Source organism: Liolophura sinensis, chromosome 3, assembly GCF_032854445.1.
Source record: "Liolophura sinensis isolate JHLJ2023 chromosome 3, CUHK_Ljap_v2, whole genome shotgun sequence".
Taxonomy (NCBI): Eukaryota; Metazoa; Mollusca; class Polyplacophora; order Chitonida; family Chitonidae; genus Liolophura; species Liolophura sinensis.
In genome coordinates this window covers 26,117,389-26,143,979 of record NC_088297.1, presented here as the reverse complement: position 1 = coordinate 26,143,979, position 26,591 = coordinate 26,117,389, and the positions used below count along the sequence as shown (strand labels likewise).

Here is a 26,591-nt window from a genome sequence, read left to right as displayed (position 1 = left end):
TCCAGAACAATCAGGTGCCAGTCTGACACCCTGATCCTTACATCCAGAACAATCAGGTGCCAGTCTGACACCCTGATCCTTACATCCAGAACAATCAGGTGCCAGTCTGACACCCTGATCCCTCATTGCTGTCCAGAACACATCACTACTGGGTACTATAAAAATCCACTATTATACCAACAGAGAACGCCAGGCTTCAGCGATGTAAAGTACAACACAAATATGTGATGATCCCACACAAACACTGTATGTACTTTATGTACAAAGACACAGAGTTTATCCCTATGATCTTGTGCTCATCTTGATCTCACAAGACATCAAAACAAACACTAGTGTCAACCAAAATGTTCAGCACAAATGACCAAAGAACTAAGGCATGAAATAAAGTAAGAAATTGGGACTGGACGTATGCAGATTGAGAGAAGCAGTTAACAGTTTAGAACGACGATATGAATGAATGCATGGGGTTTTACGCTGTACCAGTGATGATGGGAGAGTGCCAGGAATGTTCTAGGCGAGTAAATTAAATCAGTATCCAATATCGTGTACCATACTACATGTACATGTAGTTTGCTTCCATTACAAATGTTCATATATCAAACATGGTTGTACATCTGTTATACAACTTTGATGATTACTCCCCTAGCTCCCAATACACCCCCACACATGTGCACAGTAGCTACAAAACACAACGCAGAAGTAGACCTGAAAAAAATCGCTGCACTTGCTTTTGACTTATTCATTTTGCCATGTGTTTTCAGTTTTTCCCTGGGACCTGACAAAGTTAATTGTAGATGGCATTCATCACTGGTTTTGCCCACCATTTGCTGCCAGCCAGTCTATCTCAATTCTCCACAACCACTGGTCAAACTGGCGGAGCTCCATTTACTGCCAGCCAGTCCATTTCAATTCTCCACAACCCCCAGTCACACTGGAGGAGCCCCATTTGCTGCCAGTTAGTCCATCCCATTTCTCCACCACCCTCAGTCACACTGGCAGAGCCCCAAGAACACACAGACGGCTGCAGTGCTTTGCATTTCTTAATCACTTCAGCTTTCCACAAAAGTTGCAAATTTTAGACCCCAATTTGCTATCACCAGCAGGACTCCATCATTATGGATCTATGCTTCAAAACAGACATTCGTAGGCCAGCTGTCAAATGTGAATTGCACATTAAAAAACGTCCTAAAACTTGGCATGGATTACGGTTGTATTCACTGGTATCTACATGCATAAGCTACAATATGAATTATCACCAAAATATGTGAAACAATTTTTAGAACTTCATAAGCAACTTAGGGTGATGACTTAATTTTACCTTTATAACCAAAGCATAATTTTTTTATAAACAAAATGGTGGTTTGAAGAAAATTGATTTACAAGCTGTTCCATCATGATCAGTTCCAATGCTTGCTACACACAGCAAAACAAGACAGTTCCACTGCTTGCTACACACAGCAAAACAACTCAGTTCCAATGTTTGCTACACACAGCAAAACAAGTCAGTTTCAATGCTTGCTACACACAGCAAAACAACTCAATTCCAATGTTTGCTACACACAGCAAAACAAGTCAGTTCCAATGCTTGCTACACACAGCAAAACTCAGTTCCAATGCTTGTTACACACAGAAAAACAACTCAACACATCAACATGTCAACTTTCATTGAAACAGACTTTGTTTCAGTAGTACACTAATCTGGACATGTGAAGGCAAATGAGGTAGAAACATATCCACACTAATTGTAACGAACAATTAGGTTAACCAGCTTTCGCCAGTTATACCACAGGGATATCAATGTTTTCGACACTAGTTCATTACATCAAACATCATTTGCTGTCCTGACGAAAATCATATGTTCTGGGGGAAAAACAAATGTGGGTAGATTTCAGTTTTACGTTGGAACAACCGACAACCCTGGTGGACATGAAACAAATGCTCTTTAAATTGGAGAGAGAGAGAGAGAGACTGATATCCTTGATGTGTAAAGATTAACTGACAGCCTCACCTTCCCAGCAAGGCCTGACCGACAGACCCACAGACTGAAACAGCTTAACTCATAACCAAAGAAGAAATCAAACAGGTTTTTAAAATAAGAAACTGGAGAGATCTGTTAAAACCTTGCAAAGTGAATTTCGGTGACCCCATTAATTTTATTTACTAATTTAAGGGCAAGCTGACACCAAATAATCCCAGAATGTAATGTAAACAAAACTTTATATCCACCTTATCTGATTTTGATGTTTTAATGATTTACTGTTTTTCAAGGCTTTTTGATCTAAAAAGCAAGGGAACTGGATGGCCAGCCAGACAGAAAGATGATGTTAGAAGTAATACCCTGTATGGATTAGGCTAGTCAATTCACAAAGCACAAGTCCCACTCATTACCATGACAACTGGATGGCCAGCCAAACAGACAGATGATGTTAGAAGTAATACCCTGAATGGATTAGGCTAGTCAATTCACAAAGCACAAGTCCCACTGATTACCATGACAACTGGATGGCCAGCCAAACAGACAGATGATGTTAGAAGTAATACCCTGTATGGATTAGGCTAGTCAATTCACAAAGCCCAAGTCCCACTGATTACCATGACAACTGGATGGCCAGCCAAACAGACAGATGATGTTAGAAGTAATACCCTGTATGGATTAGGCTAGTCAATTCACAAAGCACAAGTCCCACTGATTACCATGACAACTGGATGGCCAGCCAAACAGACAGATGATGTTAGAAGTAATACCCTGTATGGATTAGGCTAGTCAATTCACAAAGCACAAGTCCAACTGATTACCATGACAACTGGATGGCCAGCCAAACAGACAGATGATGTTAGAAGTAATACCCTGTATGAGCTAAGCTAGTACATCCACAAAGCACAAGTCCCACTGATTACCATGACAACTGGATGGCCAGCCAAACAGACAGATGATGTTAGAAGTAATACCCTGTATGGATTAGGCTAGTCAATCCACAAAGCACAAGTCCCAGTGATTACCATGACAACTGGATGGCCAGCCAAACAGACAGATGATGTTAGAAGTAATACCCTGTATGAGCTAAGTTAGTACATCCACAAAGCACAAGTCCCACTGATTACCATGACAACTGGATGGCCAGCCAAACAGACAGATGATGTTAGAAGTAATACCCTGTATGAGCTAAGCTAGTCAATCCACAAAGTACAAGTCCAACTGATTACCATGACAATTGGATGGCCAGCCAAACAGACAGATGATGTTAGAAGTAATACCCTGTATGAGCTAAGCTAGTCAATCCATAAAGCACAAGTCCCACTGATTACCATGACAACTGGATGGCCAGCCAAACAGACAGATGATGTTAGAAGTAATACCCTATATCAGCTAAGCTAGTACATCCACAAAGCACAAGTCCCACTGATTACCATGACAACTGGATGGCCAGCCAAACAGACAGATGATGTTAGAAGTAATACCCTGTACGAGCTAAGCTAGTACATCCACAAAGTACAAGTCCAACTGATTACCATGACAACTGGATGGCCAGCCAAACAGACAGATGATGTTAGAAGTAATACCCTGTATGAGCTAAGTTAGTCAATCCACAAAGCACAAGTCCAACTGATTACCATGACAACTTGATGGCCAGCCAAACAGACAGATGATGTTAGAAGTAATACCCTGTATGAGCTAAGCTAGTACATCCACAAAGCACAAGTCCCACTCATTACCATGACAACTGGATGGCCAGCCAAACAGACAGATGATGTTAGAAGTAATACCCTGTACGAGCTAAGCTAGTACATCCACAAAGCACAAGTCCCACTGATTACCATGACAACTGGATGGCAAGCCAAACAGACAAATGATGTTAGAAGTAATACCCTGTATGAGCTAAGCTAGTCAATCCACAAAGCACAAGTCCCACTGATTACCATGACAACTGGATGGCCAGCCAAACAGACAGATGATGTTAGAAGTAATACCCTGTATGAGCTAAGCTAGTACATCCACAAAGCACAAGTCCCACTCATTACCATGACAAGTGGATGGCCAGCCAAACAGACAGATGATGTTAGAAGTAATACCCTGTATGAGCTAAGCTAGTACATCCACAAAGTACAAGTCCCACTGATTACCATGACAACTGGATGGCCAGCCAAACAGACAGATGATGTTAGAAGTAATACCCTGTATGAGCTAAGTTAGTCAATCCACAAAGCACAAGTCCCACTCATTACCATGACAACTGGATGGCAAGCCAAACAGACAGATGATGTTAGAAGTAATACCCTGTACGAGCTAAGCTAGTCAATCCACAAAGCACAAGTCCCACTGATTACCATGACAACTTGATGGCCAGCCAAACAGACAGATGATGTTAGAAGTAATACCCTGTATGAGCTAAGCTAGTACATCCACAAAGCACAAGTCCCACTGATTACCATGACAACTGGATGGCCAGCCAAACAGACAGATGATGTTAGAAGTAATACCCTGTATGAGCTAAGCTAGTACATCCACAAAGCACAAGTCCCACTCATTACCATGACAACTGGATGGCCAGCCAAACAGACAGATGATGTTAGAAGTAATACCCTGTATGAGCTAAGCTAGTACATCCACAAAGTACAAGTCCCACTGATTACCATGACAACTGGATGGCCAGCCAAACAGACAGATGATGTTAGAAGTAATACCCTGTATGAGCTAAGTTAGTCAATCCACAAAGCACAAGTCCCACTCATTACCATGACAACTGGATGGCAAGCCAAACAGACAGATGATGTTAGAAGTAATACCCTGTACGAGCTAAGCTAGTCAATCCACAAAGCACAAGTCCCACTGATTACCATGACAACTTGATGGCCAGCCAAACAGACAGATGATGTTAGAAGTAATACCCTGTATGAGCTAAGCTAGTACATCCACAAAGCACAAGTCCCACTGATTACCATGACAACTGGATGGCCAGCCAAACAGACAGATGATGTTAGAAGTAATACCCTGTATGAGCTAAGCTAGTACATCCACAAAGTACAAGTCCAACTGATTACCATGACAACTGGATGGCCAGCCAAACAGACAGATGATGTTAGAAGTAATACCCTGTAAGAGCTAAGTTAGTCAATCCACAAAGCACAAGTCCCACTGATTACCATGACAACTGGATGGCCAGCCAGACAGACAGATGGTGTTAGAAGTAATACCCTGTACGAGCTAAGCTAGTACATCCACAAAGCACAAGTCCCACTGATTACCATGACAACTGGATGGCCAGCCAAACAGACAGATGATGTTAGAAGTAATATCCTGTATGAGCTAAGCTAGTACATCCACAAAGCACAAGTCCAACTGATTACCATGACAACTGGATGGCCAGCCAAACAGACAGATGATGTTAGAAGTAATACCCTGTATGAGCTAAGCTAGTACATCCACAAAGCACAAGTCACACTGATTACCATGACAACTGGATGGCCAGCCAAACAGACAGATGATGTTAGAAGTAATACCCTGTATGGATTAGGCTAGTCAATCCACAAAGCACAAGTCCCAGTGATTACCATGACAACTGGATGGCCAGCCAAACAGACAGATGATGTTAGAAGTAATACCCTGTATGAGCTAAGCTAGTCAATCCATAAAGCACAAGTCCCACTGATTACCATGACAACTGGATGGCCAGCCAAACAGACAGATGATGTTAGAAGTAATACCCTATATCAGCTAAGCTAGTACATCCACAAAGCACAAGTCCCACTGATTACCATGACAACTGGATGGCCAGCCAAACAGACAGATGATGTTAGAAGTAATACCCTGTACGAGCTAAGCTAGTACATCCACAAAGCACAAGTCCCACTGATTACCATGACAACTGGATGGCCAGCCAAACAGACAGATGATGTTAGAAGTAATACCCTGTATGAGCTAAGCTAGTCAATCCACAAAGCACAAGTCCAACTGATTACCATGACAACTTGATGGCCAGCCAAACAGACAGATGATGTTAGAAGTAATACCCTGTATGAGCTAAGCTAGTACATCCACAAAGCACAAGTCCCACTCATTACCATGACAACTGGATGGCCAGCCAAACAGACAGATGATGTTAGAAGTAATACCCTGTACGAGCTAAGCTAGTACATCCACAAAGCACAAGTCCCACTGATTACCATGACAACTGGATGGCAAGCCAAACAGACAAATGATGTTAGAAGTAATACCCTGTATGAGCTAAGCTAGTCAATCCACAAAGCACAAGTCCCACTGATTACCATGACAACTGGATGGCCAGCCAAACAGACAGATGATGTTAGAAGTAATACCCTGTATGAGCTAAGCTAGTACATCCACAAAGCACAAGTCCCACTCATTACCATGACAAGTGGATGGCCAGCCAAACAGACAGATGATGTTAGAAGTAATACCCTGTATGAGCTAAGCTAGTACATCCACAAAGTACAAGTCCCACTGATTACCATGACAACTGGATGGCCAGCCAAACAGACAGATGATGTTAGAAGTAATACCCTGTATGAGCTAAGTTAGTCAATCCACAAAGCACAAGTCCCACTCATTACCATGACAACTGGATGGCAAGCCAAACAGACAGATGATGTTAGAAGTAATACCCTGTACGAGCTAAGCTAGTCAATCCACAAAGCACAAGTCCCACTGATTACCATGACAACTGGATGGCCAGCCAAACAGACAGATGATGTTAGAAGTAATACCCTGTATGAGCTAAGCTAGTACATCCACAAAGCACAAGTCCCACTGATTACCATGACAACTGGATGGCCAGCCAAACAGACAGATGATGTTAGAAGTAATACCCTGTATGAGCTAAGCTAGTACATCCACAAAGTACAAGTCCAACTGATTACCATGACAACTGGATGGCCAGCCAAACAGACAGATGATGTTAGAAGTAATACCCTGTAAGAGCTAAGTTAGTCAATCCACAAAGCACAAGTCCCACTGATTACCATGACAACTGGATGGCCAGCCAGACAGACAGATGGTGTTAGAAGTAATACCCTGTACGAGCTAAGCTAGTACATCCACAAAGCACAAGTCCCACTGATTACCATGACAACTGGATGGCCAGCCAAACAGACAGATGATGTTAGAAGTAATATCCTGTATGAGCTAAGCTAGTCAATCCACAAAGCACAAGTCCAACTGATTACCATGACAACTGGATGGCCAGCCAAACAGACAGATGATGTTAGAAGTAATACCCTGTATGAGCTAAGCTAGTACATCCACAAAGCACAAGTCCCACTGATTACCATGACAACTGGATGGCCAGCCAAACAGACAGATGATGTTAGAAGTAATACCCTGTATGAGCTAAGCTAGTCAATCCACAAAGCACAAGTCCAACTGATTACCATGACAACTTGATGGCCAGCCAAACAAACAGATGATGTTAGAAGTAATACCCTGTATGAGCTAAGCTAGTACATCCACAAAGCACAAGTCCCACTGATTACCATGACAACTGGATGGCCAGCCAAACAGACAGATGATGTTAGAAGTAATACCCTGTATGAGCTAAGCTAGTACATCCACAAAGTACAAGTCCAACTGATTACCATGACAACTGGATGGCCAGCCAAACAGACAGATGATGTTAGAAGTAATACCCTGTAAGAGCTAAGTTAGTCAATCCACAAAGCACAAGTCCCACTGATTACCATGACAACTGGATGGCCAGCCAGACAGACAGATGGTGTTAGAAGTAATACCCTGTACGAGCTAAGCTAGTACATCCACAAAGCACAAGTCTCACTGATTACCATGACAACTGGATGGGCAGCCAAACAGACAGATGATGTTAGAAGTAATACCCTGTATGAGCTAAGCTAGTCAATCCACAAAGCACAAGTCCAACTGATTACCATGACAACTTGATGGCCAGCCAAACAGACAGATGATGTTAGAAGTAATACCCTGTATGAGCTAAGCTAGTACATCCACAAAGCACAAGTCCCACTGATTACCATGACAACTGGATGGCCAGCCAAACAGACAGATGATGTTAGAAGTAATACCCTGTATGAGCTAAGCTAGTACATCCACAAAGCACAAGTCCCACTGATTACCATGACAACTGGATGGCCAGCCAAACAGACAGATGATGTTAGAAGTAATACCCTGTATGGATTAGGCTAGTCAATTCACAAAGCACAAGTCCCACTGATTACCATGACAACTGGATGGCCAGCCAAACAGACAGATAATGTTAGAAGTAACACCCTGTATGGATTAGGCTAGTCAATCCACAAATCACCCCATGAACAGCAGCAGCATGGTCATCACAACTAAAATCATCATCATCAACATGTTATTACAGTATGATAATGCAGACATGAATTTTTTACACAAATTTAATTAGTTGTTTATAGCAGTACTCAGGGATTTCTTACATGTACAGTTTACAGGACAGTTATTACACATGTTCGTTTATGAGAAGATCTAGGAAACTGACGCACCTGAAGAAAACCACCGACATTCACCTGACAAATAAACCTCCAATCTTGGACATGGACGTAATAAGCCATGCAACCACACTGGTTCTGTATACCCTGGTCAGCCATGGAGACCAGAGGTTCTGTATGAACTGGTCAGCCATGGAGGCCAGAGGTTCTGTATGACCTGGTCAGCCATGGAGACCAGAGGTTCTGCATATCCTGGTCAGCCTTGGAGACCAGAGGTTCTGCATATCCTGGTCAGCCATGAAGGCCAGAGGTTCGGTTCTGCATAACCTGGTCAGCCATGAAGGCCAGAGGTTCGGTTCTGCATAACCTGGTCAGCCATGGAGACCAGAGGTTCTGCATAACCTGGTCAGCCATGGAGACCAGAGGTTCTGCATAACCTGGTCAGTCATGGAGACCAGAGGTTCTGTATAACCTGGTCAGCCATGGAGGCCAGAGGTTCTGTATGACCTGGTCAGCCATGGAGACCAGAGGTTCTGCATATCCTGGTCAGCCATGGAGACCAGAGGTTCTGCATATCCTGGTCAGCCATGAAGGCCAGAGGTTCGGTTCTGCATAACCTGGTCAGCCATGGAGACCAGAGGTTCTGCATAACCTGGTCAGTCATGGAGACCAGAGGTTCTACATAACCTAGTCAGCGATGGAGACCAGAGGTTCTGCATAACCTGGTCAGCCATGGAGACTAGAGGTTCTGCATAACCTGGTCAGCCATGGAGACCAGAGGTTGTGCATAACCTGGTCAGCCATGGAGACCATGGGTTCTGCATTACCTGGTCAGCCATGGAGACCAGAGGTTGTGCATAACCTGGTCAGTCATGGAGACCAGAGGTTCTGCATAACCTGGTCAGTCATGGAGACCAGAGGTTCTGCATATCCTGGTCAGTCATGGAGACCAGAGGTTCTGCATAACCTGGTCAGCCATGGAGACCAGAAAGCTTTTCCTGGACTAAGCCAGTGATCCAGTGTGGTCTGATATGAACTCAACACCTGAACTTTTATGGCACCAAACATACAGATGGACAGAGAGGCATATATCATCCACACCATGAGGCAGGTTATAATTCTAGTCTGCTGGTCACTGGGCCATGATTTAATTGCATTCTGATGGTCAGAAGACACTAAAAATGAATGTTTTGGCAGAGAGGAAGGAAAACAGACTGGCACTGATTAACTGGACAGCCAGTCCAATGTTTTCTCAGCTCAAAATTAATTTCCGGCATCCTGGGCCACCATACAGCTGAGTGAAGGGACAACCTGCCTCCAGGGTTTGAACAAAAACACTCTCAGTGAAAATGCTATCCCATGAAAAATGATCAGCTTATCTTCACACATATCTTCAGACTTCAGTAAATGAACATACCTTATAACCACACATGTAGATTTTGCTGTGTTATTATCAGTTAAAGAAACATCTCCTTTGTGTATGTAATTAGCACACCATTTTGAAAAAACCTGCGGGGTTGTGACTGCTGTAACACAATTCACTATTCCCAAACTAAATTCAGTATGCAAAAAAGCAAAAACTAAATACTCGTAATAAAAAGACAATATATGAAATACAAAATTTTAATCTCGCCAGTAAAACTTTCTAAAAAATTAGTGTTTTGTTATTAAGTTATGAAAAATGTGTTGACACAAATATTCCATGACAAAACATACATGTATGTAGTTTTGTAAGCATTTAAAATCTATACTAGACGGTAAAATGATGAAATTTAGCCTGGAAATGGTGTCTTCATGTCTTCATATGAGGCCATTAAGTTTTCTCAATAAAATAAAGATAGACAGAGATAGTGAAAATAAGAGAAAGTGTATGTGACATACCAACGCTTTAATTTAGGATATGGTGGCCTCTGTGACTGAAGGAGTTAGCACGCCAGCGTGGCACAAATTGCCGCAGGAGACTCTCCCCAAACGCAGTTGTTGTGGGTTCAAGTCCAGCTCATGCTGGCTTTCTCTCAGGGGAAGATCTGCCAGTAACCTGTGGATGGTTGTGGGTTTCGAGCCCGGTTTCCTCCCACCATAATGTTGGCATATAATTGAAATATTCCTGAGTACAGTGTAAAACAATAATCAATAAATAAGTAGTATTTAGGATCTGAAACAAAATTTAGGATCTGAAACAAAATTTCCAGAGAAATACACTGAAACTGCCTGAATGCAGATATTCTGTTAAAATTCACCAAACCAAATCAATCAATCAGTTCTGTATGGTTTTAGTTATGATTTACTTCCATGTTATCATTGCTGAACAATTCCAAATAGAACAAACCCCACGGAATACCAAACTCACATTGGCAAAGTTTTATGCATGTCAAAAAATATCACGGACAAGATAATCTATAAATACTGCTAACTATATACAGGAAACTGTAACGCCTGCAACACTCACATAAACAGCCATATAGATGCTTCCCAATTTCTTCTTCAGGAGCAGAAACCAGCTGCCACTTATTATGAAAATAAAAAAAGACTTTTTCTTCTTTTCTACTGTATTGCAAGGATTGAAAATTTTATGTGGCCAAAATTTTTCTGGACAACGATCCTTGTTTACCATCATATAAAAACCCAGACCATGGAAAATTAATCTCAGATTTTCAGGTTTTTTGTAGGCTTGTATAGCTTCCGTCACTCAAAACCTGCACTGAGATTAGACAACCTTAGCTATTATAAAAGGTCATCAACTCCAAGTATTTATAGACTGCTGGAAAAGGGAACCAATCGCTCATCAAGACAATATTGCCATGCTTAAGAGCTGTTACTTGGCTCCCCATTTTTCATGTTTAATCTAGTCGGGGGAGAGGGCTGAATGTTACACCGCCCTGCTGTCACGGTCTGTGGGGCTCGGTCGATGATAAGCAATGGTAAGTGTACCGTTTATTGAAGACCACTTAACTTCCATCAATATGGAGTGCAAAATTTAACATCACAGGTGAGAAAATTTGTCATTAACCTTTTGTTATTAACTTTGTGGCATTAACTTTCCAAAAGCTACGCATACTCCTCTACTTATAAAACTGAATACCATAGTATCAGTGAGAACTCTTGGATATGGAGTATTGGGAGTAGCAGCTGACCATGAAGACAGTTTTGTTGAGATCAAGGTTCAAACACAGCCTTGGGCAGGGTCCCTCGTGACTGTTTGTGCTGTCCAACATTCTCTAAAGGCAGCCACCAAACTAAGCGCTGCTTTACAAGTGAATTCTTGTGTGGTTGGGCAACAATCAAATAAATATGTCAGGAGGCAGGGCCATATCTATAGTCACTTTGGTCCTGGCAAACATTTGGGCTCCCAAACTGTTAACTGCCCAAAAACAAGCTGTATTAAAACTAACAAGTCAATAAAACAAAAATATGATGGTTTACCAGTAAAAAGGTAAGTTTTCATACAAATTTCTTTCATTCATAGACTTAAAAGCATCATTTTGAGTCGCATTTTTGTGAATTTCTTTATGCACATTCATGTAGTCACAATGTCATCGTTAAAGTTTGGGATCAGAACTCTTTATGCACATCCATGTAGTCACAATGTCATCGTTAAAGTTTGGCATCAGAACTCTTTATGCACATACATGTTGTCACAATGTCATCGTTAAAGTTTGGCATCAGAACTCTTTAAGCACACACATGTAGTCACAATGTCATCGTTAAAGTTTGGCATCAGAACTCTTTAAGCACACACATGTAGTCACAATGTCATCGTTAAAGTTTGGCATCAGAACTCTTTAAGCACACACATGTAGTCACAATGTCATCGTTAAAGTTTGGGATCAGAACTCTTTATGCACATCCATGTAGTCACAATGTTATCGTTAAAGTTTGGCATCAGAACTCTTTACACACATCCATGTAGTCACAATGTCATCGTTAAAGTTTGGCATCAGAACTCTTTAAGCACACACATGTAGTCACAATGTCATCGTTAAAGTTTGGCATCAGAACTCTTTATGCACATCCATGTAGTCACAATGTCATCGTTAAAGTTTGGCATCAGAACTCTTTATGCACATCCATGTAGTCACAATGTCATCGTTAAAGTTTGGCATCAGAACTCTTTATGCACATCCATGTAGTCACAATGTTACCGTTAAAGTTTGGCATCAGAACTCTTTATGCACATACATGTTGTCACAATGTCATCGTTAAAGTTTGGCATCAGAACTCTTTAAGCACATACATGTAGTCACAATGTCTTCGTTAAAGTTTGGCATCAGAACTCTTTATGCACATCCATGTAGTCACAATGTTACCATTAAAGTTTGGCATCAGAACTTTTTATGCATATCCATGTAGTCACAATGTCATCATTAAAGTTTGGCATCAGAACTCTTTATGCACATCCAAGTAGTCACAATGTCTTCGTTAAAGTTTGGCATCAGAACTCTTTATACACATCCATGTAGTCACAATGTTACCATTAAAGTTTGGCATCAGAACTCTTTATGCACATATATGTAGTCACAATGTCATCGTTAAAGTTTGGCATCAGAACTCTTTATACACATCCATGTAGTCACAATGTTACCATTAAAGTTTGGCATCAGAACTCTTTATGCACATCCATGTAGTCACAATGTCACCATCAAAGTCTGGCATCAGAACTCTTTATGCACATACATGTAGTCACAACTTTTTATGTTTTTCTAGATATGGCCCTGGTAAGCGTCAACAGAATGCATGGTCACCTCCCAAACAGAATGCACGGTCACCTCCCAAACAGAATGTATGGTCACCTCCCAAACAGAATGTATGGTCACCTCCCAAACAGAATGCATGGTCACCTGCTAAACAGAATGCATGGTCACCTCCCAACAGAATGCATGGGTCACCTCCCAAACAGAATGCATGGTCACCTCCCAACAGAACGCATGGTCACCTCCCAAACAGAATGCATGGTTACCTCCCAAATAGAATGCATGGTCACCTCCCAACAGAATGCATGGTCACCTCCTAAACAGAATGCATGGTCACCTCCCAACAGAACGCATGGTCACCTCCCAAACAGAATGCATGGTCACCTCCCAAACAGAATGCATGGTCACCTCCCAACAGAATGCATGGTCACCTCCCAACAGAACGCATGGTCACCTCCTAAACAGAATGCATGGTCACCTCCCAAACAGAATGCATGGTCACCTCCCAACAGAACGCATGGTCACCTCCCAACAGAACGCATGGTCACCTCCCAAATAGAATGCATGGTCACCTCCCAACAGAATGCATGGTCACCTCCCCAGTCAAACACACACAAAGCCAGCAGAAGATCAGCAAAGATTACATAGAATGCCGGGCTTTAAAGTATCAGTCAAAGCCTGAACTTCATTACCAGCTCCAGATCTCTTTGGATGGTAAGTGGACAATGTGCCAGACGGTAAAGTGAATTTATACCAAACATAGATCTCGGGTTTCAAAGGCAATCTGAGAGTGTAAAGTTGTACAAAGAAAATAAATCAAAATAACAAATCTCCAGACCTTTTCACAGAAACCTGACCTTCAGAAAACAGCCTGTGAGATATATTATACTTTAACAAATACTTCACAACACAAGACTTTTTGTAGAATTCCTTGAATGTCTTGGGGTTACTGTAATTCTTCTAATTGTTTGTATGTTTGCAAGGTGTTTATTTAAGCATATTAAGAAGGCATTTTCCTGTACAGACTGACAAAATTATAGTTTTTGTGCAGCCCTGAAATTGGCCAACACAAGAAATATAGTTCTGTCTCCAAAACCAAAATGAAAAATGTGCATAAATTGCACTTTAACATGCGAAACAGTTGGAGAATTAGGGTAAGTACTTAATAATACTATTTTTTCTCCAGCTCTCTGCAAAGTAGCAGGCCAGCAACAGTTTTGTGGAAAACTCAGGGCATGATATGAATAGTAGCATGACATTCAGGGCATGATATGAATAGTAGCATGACATTCAGGGCATGATATGAATAGTGGCATGATATGAATAGTAGCATGACATTCAGGGCATGATATGAATAGTGGCATGATATGAATAGTAGCATGACATTCAGGGCATGATATGAATAGTAGCATGACATTCAGGGCATGATATGAATAGTAGCATGATATTCAGGGCATGATATGGATAGTAGCATGATATTCAGGGCATGATATGAATAGTAGCATGATATTCAGGGCATGATATGAATAGTAGCATGATATTCAGGGCATGATATGAATAGTAGCATGACATTCAGGGCATGATATGAATAGTAGCATGATATTCAGGGCATGATACGAATAGTAGCATGACATTCAGGGCATGATATGAATAGTAGCATATTACTCAAACCAGTTTCATGTAGAGCGCCAACTGCTATAATGTAATGTAACCATGGTAACTGTGATATTTTTGTCAAGATCAAGATTTCTGAATTGTAAAGGACAAATAAATGTAAAATCAAATATCTTAAAGTTTATAAATTTAATTTCTGTTACACCAATTTTGTGTTTCATGGGCTACCCAGAATTAAAAAATTCCAAAACTGGAATAAAAATGAAACTAAACATTCGCCTTTCTTTCTTGACTGATCTTAAAAGTCTCTCCAGTAATGTTTTAGAATTCAAGTATCAGGCGCAGATGGGGCGCTGCGCTGGCCTGAAGAAGCCATGCAGTGTATGTGTACATGTCACCTTACCCACACTATACTGACACGTTCACCAGGCTCGGGGCACTTCGGGGGTCTTCACAGAGATCCCAGCAAGATCAGCAATGATGTACTTTTTGAAAAAACCTGACCGTTGACGAATAAAAATGCATAATATAGAGGGGTAATAAACAGGTATAAAAATATCCCCCAAAATGAAATTTTTTTAACAAAAATTCCAGGGCATAATTTTCGTCATTTGGCATAGAAACAAAATCTGGTTTTACAGCTCTTTTTCACGTATCCTTTACGATGATTTTTCAGTATTATTTTTACTTTTATATCCTTCTCTGACACATGAAAAAGATTTATTCTGTCCGTAAACTACAATTTCAAGTGGTGTGGCCTTACATGGCAAAAGCACCAGAAGGTAATAAAAGTTAGGGTTAATAAAAGAATAGTTCAATCAAAAAATAATCAGTACACTGTGTGTCAATGAAATTAACCACTTTAATGAACTGTGACACATTTGAACCCAATACCTTCTCGTAATTTCTAGCTCTTTAATTCTCTCGCTGTCATAAAAAAGAAACATCGTTTCAACATGCTCACAATCTATATCCTGCCGAAACTGATCAACTTGTAATTGACTTTCGCTGAGCTTTCATAGAATTTGATCAGCTTGTGAAAATTGATTCCTTAAAAGTCTCATTTCAAACATTCGTTGGACAGGCTCTACTTAAAATGTTAATTAGTGTGTCTATACCTAGTGGCAGGTACTGTCTTTTTACTGCGGATGACCAAATCAATTTTAATGTCTCCAGATTGAAATCTTATCCTCGCTGAGATTTAGCAGCTAATTAACACCTGAGCTTAATCAACTGACTTAATGACTTCACTTGATTAAATTCTTGCAAGACTGTCGATTTATTTATTTACCTGATTGGTGTTAAACGCTATACCCGAGCCTGCACAATACAAGTATTGTCTTCATCGACATGGTCAGCTTTCAGGGAGCAAAAAACAGGTAATGTAACTCCATAAAAAGACTTCATCAGCAGAGTGTGGTTAAATAAAGAAAATAAAATAAAATGCTGAAATACTAAGTCACAATGAAGTCTTTATTCGGAGTTACACTACATGTGTATTACGTTAAACCCTTCAGTGACACTACAGGACTGTTTGTTTTTCTTTCATTCTCCAAATAACAAATTTCAACGCTTCTGTATTTAAATATAAAATGTAAAAAGTGTCAGTGCAGAAGAATAGTATCTAAGTAACTGGGGCTGGCTGTGAAAAGGTATTTTGAAATGTGCTTTGATTTAGAGCTTACTTTTGTGTCCTAGAAATTCTAACTTTGTCCATCCTTTAAATGTTATCTTAAAGACAAATTTATCAAACTTTTAATTTCTAGTGCAAAAGCCTAATCACTGAGATGACACTCTACGTTTCCAGTTAAATAAGAAATGCCTTGAAATTAGCTGTCAGTTTATTCATGCCTAAGCATGTTCAAGTAGAATGTTAATTATCCAAGCTCTTAAGAAATGACAAAGTCTGTTGACAAATGTGCATGTATGCACCCATACTGTAACATTCCCATCATCTGGAGAAGTCCTTAACTTACTGCTGACATTCCCAATTAGTCAGCTGTCCACTCTATGAAACCCTGCCTTACTGATGAGTATGCAACTAACCACAGCTGACCTGAAGGGTGGCTGACCACAAGGAGCCCCTGCTGGCTGGTAGCTGACCACAAGGGGCCCCTGCTGGCTGGTAGCTGACCAGAAGGATGGTTTGCTCATTGGTGTTTCAGTACATATAGCCAGCTGTCTCAAGGTGTTAGTGTTATAAATGGACTTCAGGGCTCATTTAACCCACCTGATACATGTAAATGTAAACAGCACTGACAGCTATATATCACAGTGTTAGTAAACAACAACCCCTAAATAGTTCCTGGCACTCAATGATATGTTCATCAAAATCAAATGAAAATACTCACTTCCAAAACTAGCTAAACTTTTCCAAAGATCGTCTTTCCTTGAAAGCAAAAAGGGAGTAAGAAATCAAGTTTTTTTTAAACTTAATAACTCAATACACTGTGTGCAATTAAATACAAGAGTAGTTGGGAAGTATGGGATCTGATACTTAGAACGTTGTACATTTTGTTGCCTAAATTAAAAGATGCTATAATGCCCCAAAAACCTTTATAAAGCTTTATCAAAATACATGGCAAAAAGTACTTGTAATGCAATTACTGTGTTTCACCTGTGAAAAGGAACATTCAGAAGCAGAGCCAGGCCGTAAATTGACACTTTTCATGGGAACACTTAAATTTTCCATTAAGAAATTAACCAAACTTCACAAAAACCTCTTAAGTGGCCGTGTGGATGAATCAGTCAGAATCAAGGTTATCAAACTGTGCCACTTAAAAAATACTAAACTTAAAGCGAAATATACAGTTGTTCCTAAGTGTCTTAGTGTCACCTCATTACCTGTTCTCTGTCCTTCATTCTGACAATGATTTGTCAGGAAGAGTACTTGTACATGACTACTGATGATTGAACAATATCTGACCCCAATGCCGATGAAATAACAAATTTGGTATATTTTTCATGAACATTCTCTCACTTTACAAAGAAGTGGAAACAAGCCAAGTGTTTCAGCCAGTGTTCAAATGACAAATGCTTTTCTTTCTAGGCACTCCACAAGATTTAAAGTTATCAATCAAAACAAAACTGCAGTAACCTATAGCAACCTGTGTTCAGTGCACGGGTTGCACACATCTACTCTTGATACTGTTAAAATGAGTCTTTCAATTGATATGTAATATAAACAAGTGCACATCTTTAACCATGTAAGAAGTGAAGGGTCCTGAAGAAGGTTATCTGTTTACATAGCCTCTTCATGACTGGCATCAAGCAGGGTGTCAAACCTATATCAGGTCTCAGCCAGCACCAGGATGTCTGTTGTACCATCAGAAGTTTTGCACAAAAAAGAAAAAAACTTCAATGATATGAATCTTGGCAAAATAATGAAAGAGAAATGTTTGGCCTCTGCTAGGGACTTGGAGAAATCTACCCCTGTAAAAAAGAAGCCAAGAGGGAATCAGCTTCTGCCAGGGAACCAGATGAATAAATAGTGGTTCTGTGCCAGAGTTGGTGAAATACGATGCCACTTCTGACACCAAAATTACCAGCTGTTCTGCCTAATCTTTTGAGGTTGTGAGGTCAGCGGTCAGGGCAAATGCACAGGCTACACAGCTGACTGGAGCATGTAAAGAAGTTTGAATTGCCATCTGAGATAGAGCAGAGTTTAAGATTTGCAGATCCTATGAAGTTGTTAGCGAGAAAATGATACCCTTTTAGTGGTAGAGCCCAGGCAACAAAGATGGGATTCTGACATCAATTGCAGAGACAGATTATCAACTGGCCAGCCAAGCTTGTTGGTCAGTTTGTACATCTGGGTTCATTTATCCAGATAACAAGACAGCCTCCAGGTCTCTGATGAGGCTGATTGAGTCCTATAAAACACTTCCTGGGAACTCTGCCAGTCACCATAAAATGACAGTTACAAGGAATGAGGTTAACCTGATAACAGCCAAAGCTGAAGTTTATCACCAAGAAACATCCTCAGTCAGAATGTAAAGCTGTAGGACACCTATCATACCAAAGTTACATGTATTGTGCCCTTATCAGGTGTTCAATCAGCCATTTACCAGCTACTAATCTTTACAAGGAATTCCATGCTCAGATACAAATATATTATATAAATGTATAAATGATGATAAGATTTGAGTCTGAAATGGCTATTATTGAAACAGGTGGCACCTTTTTGACCAGCTGTATATGAACGTCCGGATTAGTGCTTATCCACCACTCGTTCTTCTGTACAATGAGAGAAGTTTAGTGCTTATCCACCACTTGTTCTGCTGTACAATTAGAGAAGGTTAGTGCTTATCCACCACTTGTTCTGCTGCACAATGAGAGAAGGTTAGTGCTTATCCACCACTTGTTCTGCTGTACAATGAGAGAAGGTTAGTGCTTATCCACCACTTGTTCTGCTGCACAATGAGAGAAGGTTAGTGCTTATCCACTACTTGTTCTGCTGCACAATGAGAGAAGGTTAGTGCTTATCCACCACTTGTTCTGCTGCACAATGAGAGAAGGTTAGTGCTTATCCACCACTCGTTCTTCTGTACGAGAGAAGGTTAGTGCTTATCCACCACTTGTTCTGCTGCACAATGAGAGAAGGTTAGTGCTTATCCACCACTCGTTCTTCTGTACAATGAGAGAAGGTTAGTGCTTATCCACCACTTGTTCTGCTGCACAATGAGAGAAGGTTAGTGCTTATCCACCACTTGTTCTGCTGCACAATGAGAGAAGGTTAGTGCTTATCTACCACTTGTTCTGCTGTACAATGAGAGAAGGTTAGTGCTTATCCACCACTTGTTCTGCTGCACAATGAGAAGGTTAGTGCTTATCCACCACTTGTTCTGCTGCACAATGAGAGAAGGTTAGTGCTTATTCACCACTTGTTCTGCTGCACAATGAGAAGGTTAGTGCTTATCCACCACTTGTTCTGCTGCACAGTGAGAGAAGGTTAGTTCTAATCCACTACTTTTATCTGCTGCTCAATGAGAAAAGGTTAGATTCAAACTGACACCAAGCATAAAAGTTGCTTAAATATTTCACTGTTTTATGTTAAACCATTCTAAGTTTCCATTATTACATCAGTTACAAAGAATCCTGTCAACACAAAAATAAGCTTCTGATATTCTGAGCGAATATCAACCGTTCGCTCTCGCAAATACATACAGTATGTTGAAAGTAAACCCAAGCCTGGCACCATGGATCCTGTCCTTTTCTTGGGCACATGTACAGGAAGTCATTTTGATAAGAAGAAATCATATTTGCATGTTAATCTTTCCACCCTCTGACCACCTGACGTCTGGTCTTCTGATACCCAGTAAATCCAAACTAAATTCAATTTACTTTCAAATCAAAAATCACTACAAAATCTTCATAAATTCTGTACATAGAAAAACAATTTTTTCTGGCTTTTCTAGCTACATAAATTGACTTGCTTTACATCTCACAACCTTCATACAAATCACTTTAAATCAAAACTTTCTTTTGACTTGAGAAAAACCTGCAAAGCAAGAAAACTCCTGAGGCTGTCTGACTTTACTTGCTAGCTACAGCTCACTTGACTTTGCACCAATCTTTGTAGGAGAAAGATCCACACCCGTTATCAGTGAGCCTCAGATCAACACACACTATGCCCTCATCACACCCAGAGGGTGTCTCCTCTCCTCTCTCCTCTCTAGCACTTTCCCTGTAACTGGTCCATTTAGGTGTCAATTTGTGTCTGTCACAGTTAAGCACATCTGCTGTCATTAGATCATAAATCAAGCAGATCACCAACTACTTAATTCCATGTTAAAAAAGTGTTGCAAAAGATGAAGCAGAAGGCTTACAGGAAAAACACAGCTGGAAAGAAATTCCAACATCTGTTGCAAAAGCATTGCAGTTTAAAATTTTTTTACTTATTTATTTGATTGGTCATTTTATGCCGTTCTCAAGAATATTTCACTTATATGACGGTGGCCAGCATTGTGGTGGGAAGAAACCAAGCAGAGCCCAGGGGAAGCCAACGACCATCCATAGGCTGCTGGCAGACCTTCCCACCAAAGCAGTTCAAAAGGAAAATTTGTCTGAAATTTAAGGAACACCCACCAGATAGACCACTGAAAACTGCATTTATCCCTATCTTATATATTTCACTCATTTTTATTAAATTTGTACGTGGGATAATATGCCATTTAATACAGGAATTTTCAAAGAATTTGCTTATCTAAATTTAAAAATAATGACATTTCGGACCCGATGTTATATCCTACATTGTCATATTTTTTGTTACTTTTGCACTGATTTACAGAGAAAAGCTTTGCGAACTCTAGAGTGAGGGTTTGTATTAGTTCACACATAACCTATGTACATGTATAAGTCTATGTACATATGTATGACGTGATATTTTTTCCTCAGTGAGATTTTTACAAACCACATGTGCATGCAAACAGCAGCAAACTGCAACAGCAAAAGTTTATAGGGTATGAATGGCAGTATTTTGAGAAAAAAAAAAACAAACACATTTCCACTGTCTTTTCCACTTCTGTGTACAGTGTTATCCATAATGCCAAGAACAGGTCCTAGTGCCTACACGAGGTATTGAGGTAAAGTGCCATGGATTCCAGCGTCATTCCAGCAAAACAACTTAACATAACTGTCAAATTTAGTCACACAATAGGACAACAATGTTGGGAAAAATACATGAGCATGTAGGAAGGGTCCTGTTATGATAACACTCTGAGCATGTATGCAGATTGTATGGTGCCAGACAGTAATGTATACGGATTCTATGGTGTCAGACAGTGATGTCTACAGATTGTATGGTGTCAGACAGTGATGTCTACAGATTGTATGGTGCCAGACAGTAATGTCTACAGATTGTATGGTGTCAGACAGTGATGTCTACGGATTGTATGGTGTCAGACAGTGTAAATTCTACATGCAAAGATGGATTCATCAAAGTGTCTCGTTTCTCTAGGAGCTCAAGCAGCAGCTTCTTCAGAGAGGTTAAAAGGAAAAACAACTCTAGATCGAATGTCTAGACCAAACAGGAAGTCTTTAAAAGCCTAGGGGGCTTCCATGGCCGAGGTGATTAGCATCCCAAAAACTCACATTACTTGGTGTCTTTTAAAAATTGGTGTACGAGTTCAGATGGAGACCACATAAATGTAGAAATAAAAACTCCTCAGCACAGAGCCCAGTTTCACAATGATGCCATACATGAATGCTAATCACACATATAGGGCAATGGTACAGTAGTAGTGACGTACAAATTATCATGTGACAAATGTATGATAAGAAATGTTGTACGCCACTTTGTGAAACTGAAACCAGGTTTATGTTGGATAAAAACACACTGATCATATACAATGTATGTATTGGTGTTTTGAATGATGCCAGATCGGCCATATTTAGTGTTTTGATAAAGACCTCATACATGTTAATTTACATGACTGAAGGACAGACGAACAGACGCACACAAATGGCCAAGAAAAGATACATCCCAAAATGTTTATCCAGGGCTGTGGGTTACACAAAATCATAACAAATGAAAATAAAAAAAAAATGAAAAATAACACAAGAAAGGAATTTCAGAACTTACCTTTCATGACTGGCTCAATCTTCTGTATCGCAGAAAACCTGACTGGCCACTGAACACTTGTTACAACCATTGAACACCCACATGAAGACATCCTTAACATGAAGATAACCTAGCCTCTAAGAAAAGGCTTAGTTTGTTTTCTTATAGCTCATGTATTCTTGCATCCTGTCAGCACCTTCTTCTGGCAAGTTTCAGGGACTTTGGTTCTTGCTCTGTCAGCATTCTTGTGACTGAGGAACAGTAAAACAACAACAGGGACCATGTTAGAAAACAATGGGAGACCTGTCCGAGCGTCTGCTCCACCTTTCATCGCAGACAGAGATACCTCACAGTTATACATGTGGTACCTATCTGTGCTTGTCCAAGACTGTGGTGGAGAAGTAGGCACAGAACCATACAGTACAGGTATCACAAGGACAGGTGTGATGGCCCGGAAATTCAAGATGGCCGCAAGCATGTCATTATTTTATTTATGTGATTGGAGTTTTAAGCTGTATTCAAGAATATTTCAGTTATACGACATTGGCCATGCAGAATTATGGTGGGAGAAAACCGGGCAGAGCCTGAGGGAAACTCACAGCCATGTACAAGATGCAGTAGTATGTAACATACTACTGCATCTATGCCTCGAAATAGACATTTGTATACCAGCCATGAACCAATAAGGACATTCCAGGTCAATAATCACGAGGCCAATTCCCAAATCATCGCACAACACAAACCATCAAAGAACTAAGAAAGTATATAAAGTACGAAAATAGGATGGAAGCATGCAAAGAGAAGTGGTCAACAAGATTAAAGATATGTTCTAGGCGACTAGAGTGAAATCAGTATTCAAATCAGTATTCAAATCGTACCAAGTTACAATATCCATTGCCAATAACAAAATATGTATCCCAGTTTTGCTTCGATTGCAACTGTTGATATATAAACCGTTGTGATCTAATTCAGAACAACGGTTTAAATGAACTTAGACACAATCACGAAGCAGAGTGCCAGAGATTCTGTACACTTTATTTACCATACACCATATTTACTTACAAGAGAATTATACTCATTGTAAAACTTGGAGTGAAGGAGTTTGATGAAATAACCTTGACACACTAGTTTCGCAGTAATAACTTGTGACGTTGATTGAAATCATCACAGAACATGCAGGAAAAAGGCATGTGGCATGCTGGTAGTTGTTTGCTGTGAGTGACTTTTTGGGCTGGTAATGGCTCAGTTAACTTCACTGTAGAGGACAGAAACAGTTCCTGGGTCATATTTTCAATCACACCTCTTTCTGGAAGCAGTGAAAAATGGAGCAAAAGGAGCTGCCAACCAAATGTGAAGACAATCCAAGTTTCTTTCCCATGACTTGCATGAATTCTACAGTATGTGCACCAAAATCAGTAGGCGCTGGGTAGTTTGTGCATCGTGACCATGTGTACTTTTCAAAACGGAAGCTGAATTATTTTAGCTGCTAATTAAAACTGTGTATTAAAATCTGTGCTGGGCCACCTGTTGTCTTCTCCGAAGGTCAGCTGAATTACGAGTTGACATTGTGGATGATCTAAGACATCCTCCACTGCGTAAGGACGACCCCACAGATCAAACCTTCACACGAGAAGCTGAGCCTAATGATCTTCACCAGACAGGCACAGATTTCCTTCTGGGAACTTCAACATTTCAACATCTTCAATTTCCCATCATTTAAATTTTGTCCATAGCCTCAAGGTCGTTATCCTAACGAAAATCTTGGCCTTGAGTTCAGTGGCCTGGCAGGGGAAAGATTGCTTAAGTAATTTAGGAAGAGATGCCATCTCTTTTCACTTTAATCAACTTTTTTCCCCAAAAGCTCCTTACATCTCAAACTACGGAGGGCTGGATACCCTATCTCCTCCTTTAATCAAGAGCACATAAGCCAGACAATAAACATGTTTGTCAATAGCATAAAGTCAAGGTTTATTTTCTCCTGCCTAATTAAAAACTAACACATGTGCTCACATTCAACTAACTACACAATTTCAGAGTTGTTTATCTTCTTATTTAGGTGTTAACACCACACCTAAAATTTATCATTACTGCTTTTAAAGCTGAGACAGTGATTTATTTGATTGGTGTTTTACGCTGTACTCAAGAATATTTCACTTATACGACAGCGGTCAGCATTATAGCGGGAGGAAACCGAGCACAGCCCAGAGGAAACCCATGACCATCTGCAGGTTGCTGTCAGACCTTCCCACATTCAGCCGGAGAGGATGTCAGCATGATCTGGACTTGAACTCACAGTGACCGCACTGGTGAGAGGCTCCTGGGTCACTACACTGCACTAGAGCGCTAGCCAACTGAACAAGGAGGCCCCAAGACAGAATGAGAATTACCCTCTACATCTGTATGTTGAGGTCATGCACTGCTCTCTGGACAAGATAAGTGACCTTTCTAGGACATAAGAAATCTGAGGCACAATTAAAGACACACAAACATTTTGTGACACAAAGTGACTTAAATGTACCTTGATACACAAAATGATTTATAAACTGCTTGCGACACAATTTTTTTCTCTCTTACACCTTCATGTAAAATTTTCGTGGCATAAAAAGTTTCCTTGATGGGAACAAAGTGACTTACTCTCTGATGGGAACAAAGTGACTTACTGTCTGATGGGAACAAAGTGACTTACCCTCTGATGGGAACAAAGTGACTTACTCTCTGATGGGAACAAAGTGACTTACTCTCTGATGGGAACAAAGGGCTTGTTATCAGACCAATCAATACGTAAACAGATCACCAACTGGCTGGCGGTTTGTTCTCTGGACACAGACCGCTAAGACAATACTACCTCCGGGTCAATATTAACTGATGTGTAAAGGTTGCTTTCAAATTTTGAGTGTTTCAATGTTTATGCAACCGTGTAAAAATACTGAAGAATATTGGAGGACTGGTTCAGTGCCACTTCTCTAGTCCTTGTTACTCAGACAAACATGTACCAGTCAACAACCTTTGTAAGTAAAAAATGTGTCAACCCTGTGTGGGCACAGCAAGTCAGTGGAGGAAAATAACACACTGTAACCTGGCAACACACACTGCCCAGAAAGGGTACAACAAATCAATGCATGTGGCAGCTGTGTTCCAGGAGTGGCTTTGCGGCTGCCAGGATCCAATGATTATCACCTTGTCATTGTAATCAGTGTCTGTCCATTTATGTCAGAAAAGGGTGCGAAAACAGCTCACTTTACAAAGTGTCTTGTTTTCAGGAAAGGTAAAATGCGTCACAGTTGTCATTTGGGAATTTACAACATCACTTCAGGCAAGCATGACAAACCAAAACAGCAAACCTAAACGCAGCCAAGAGTGAGTGAGTGCTTGGGGTTTAACGTCGTTCTCAACAATTTTTCAGTCATATGAAGACGACGCAGCCAAGAAATGTCAGTCCTGACATTTTGAGAGTACCAGGCCCTTATATCGTTAGAAAACTGAAACTGCTGCAAACTACATATACTGGTGTCTTTTTTTTTTGCTTCTGGGAAAAAGTCAGAATTTGTATTTAAGTATCTCTCCATCCAGATAAAAAAAAAAAAAATGATATCTTAGAAATCTAGATGGGACTCTCCTTCAGAAAAACCAAGATTGGTTGGCTTTTCTCAAATTAATGACTAGATTTACACAAGCTGATGTAAAATTCAGTGGCAAGAGCCCCTTTAATTTTTCGTCCAATGATGACAGACCCTACTAGTGCTCATCATCAAGGCGGCTGAGCTTTGTGCCATGGTAATTACACAGGTCAAAGGGCATAAACCTTGACTGACCTCACTCTTGCCATAAAAAATTTCAAAAGAACTGTGGCTTTGCCGGCTATGGGTGGAAATAAACAAACTTGCTTTTTTTGTTTTACAAAAATCATATTCCAACAAGTCCATTATCAAAATGTAAACAAAAAATGGGGAGAAGTTTCTTTTGATGAGTGAAACATTCTGCTTTCTTTGCTTTTTCTTTTTTTTAAATTTCTCAAGACATAAATATTTAAATTTCACTGATATGTTACAAAGATAATGAATGGTACAAAATTTCTTTCTTTTTTGGAAGGTTTTATATGACCTAAACTATTGCCCTCAGAGCAAAGCAAAATGTTCAACTTACAACAAGTAATTGAGAAAAATTTAAGTCATTTCTGTCAAGTTTAAGGTATTTCTAACTCATACACATGTACAGATAGTAGCTGAAGGCAAATTTAATATGAAAAATCAGTGATGTCATTTGTACTATGCAGTTTATGACTTCCCTCA

The 26,591-nt window shown here is 40.3% G+C and overlaps 1 protein-coding gene across 3 annotated transcripts in view; it reads right to left on the bottom strand.

Moving 5' to 3' along the window:
• LOC135463629 (solute carrier organic anion transporter family member 4A1-like) overlaps nt 1-26,591 on the bottom strand; it is a 123,325-nt gene that overhangs the window by 76,380 nt on the left and 20,354 nt on the right. For all 3 annotated transcript variants that reach the window (XM_064740972.1, XM_064740971.1, XM_064740974.1), the window contains one exon: nt 22,324-22,553. The gene's annotated coding sequence lies outside the window, so the exon portion shown is untranslated. The remainder of the gene's footprint in view (nt 1-22,323; nt 22,554-26,591) is intronic.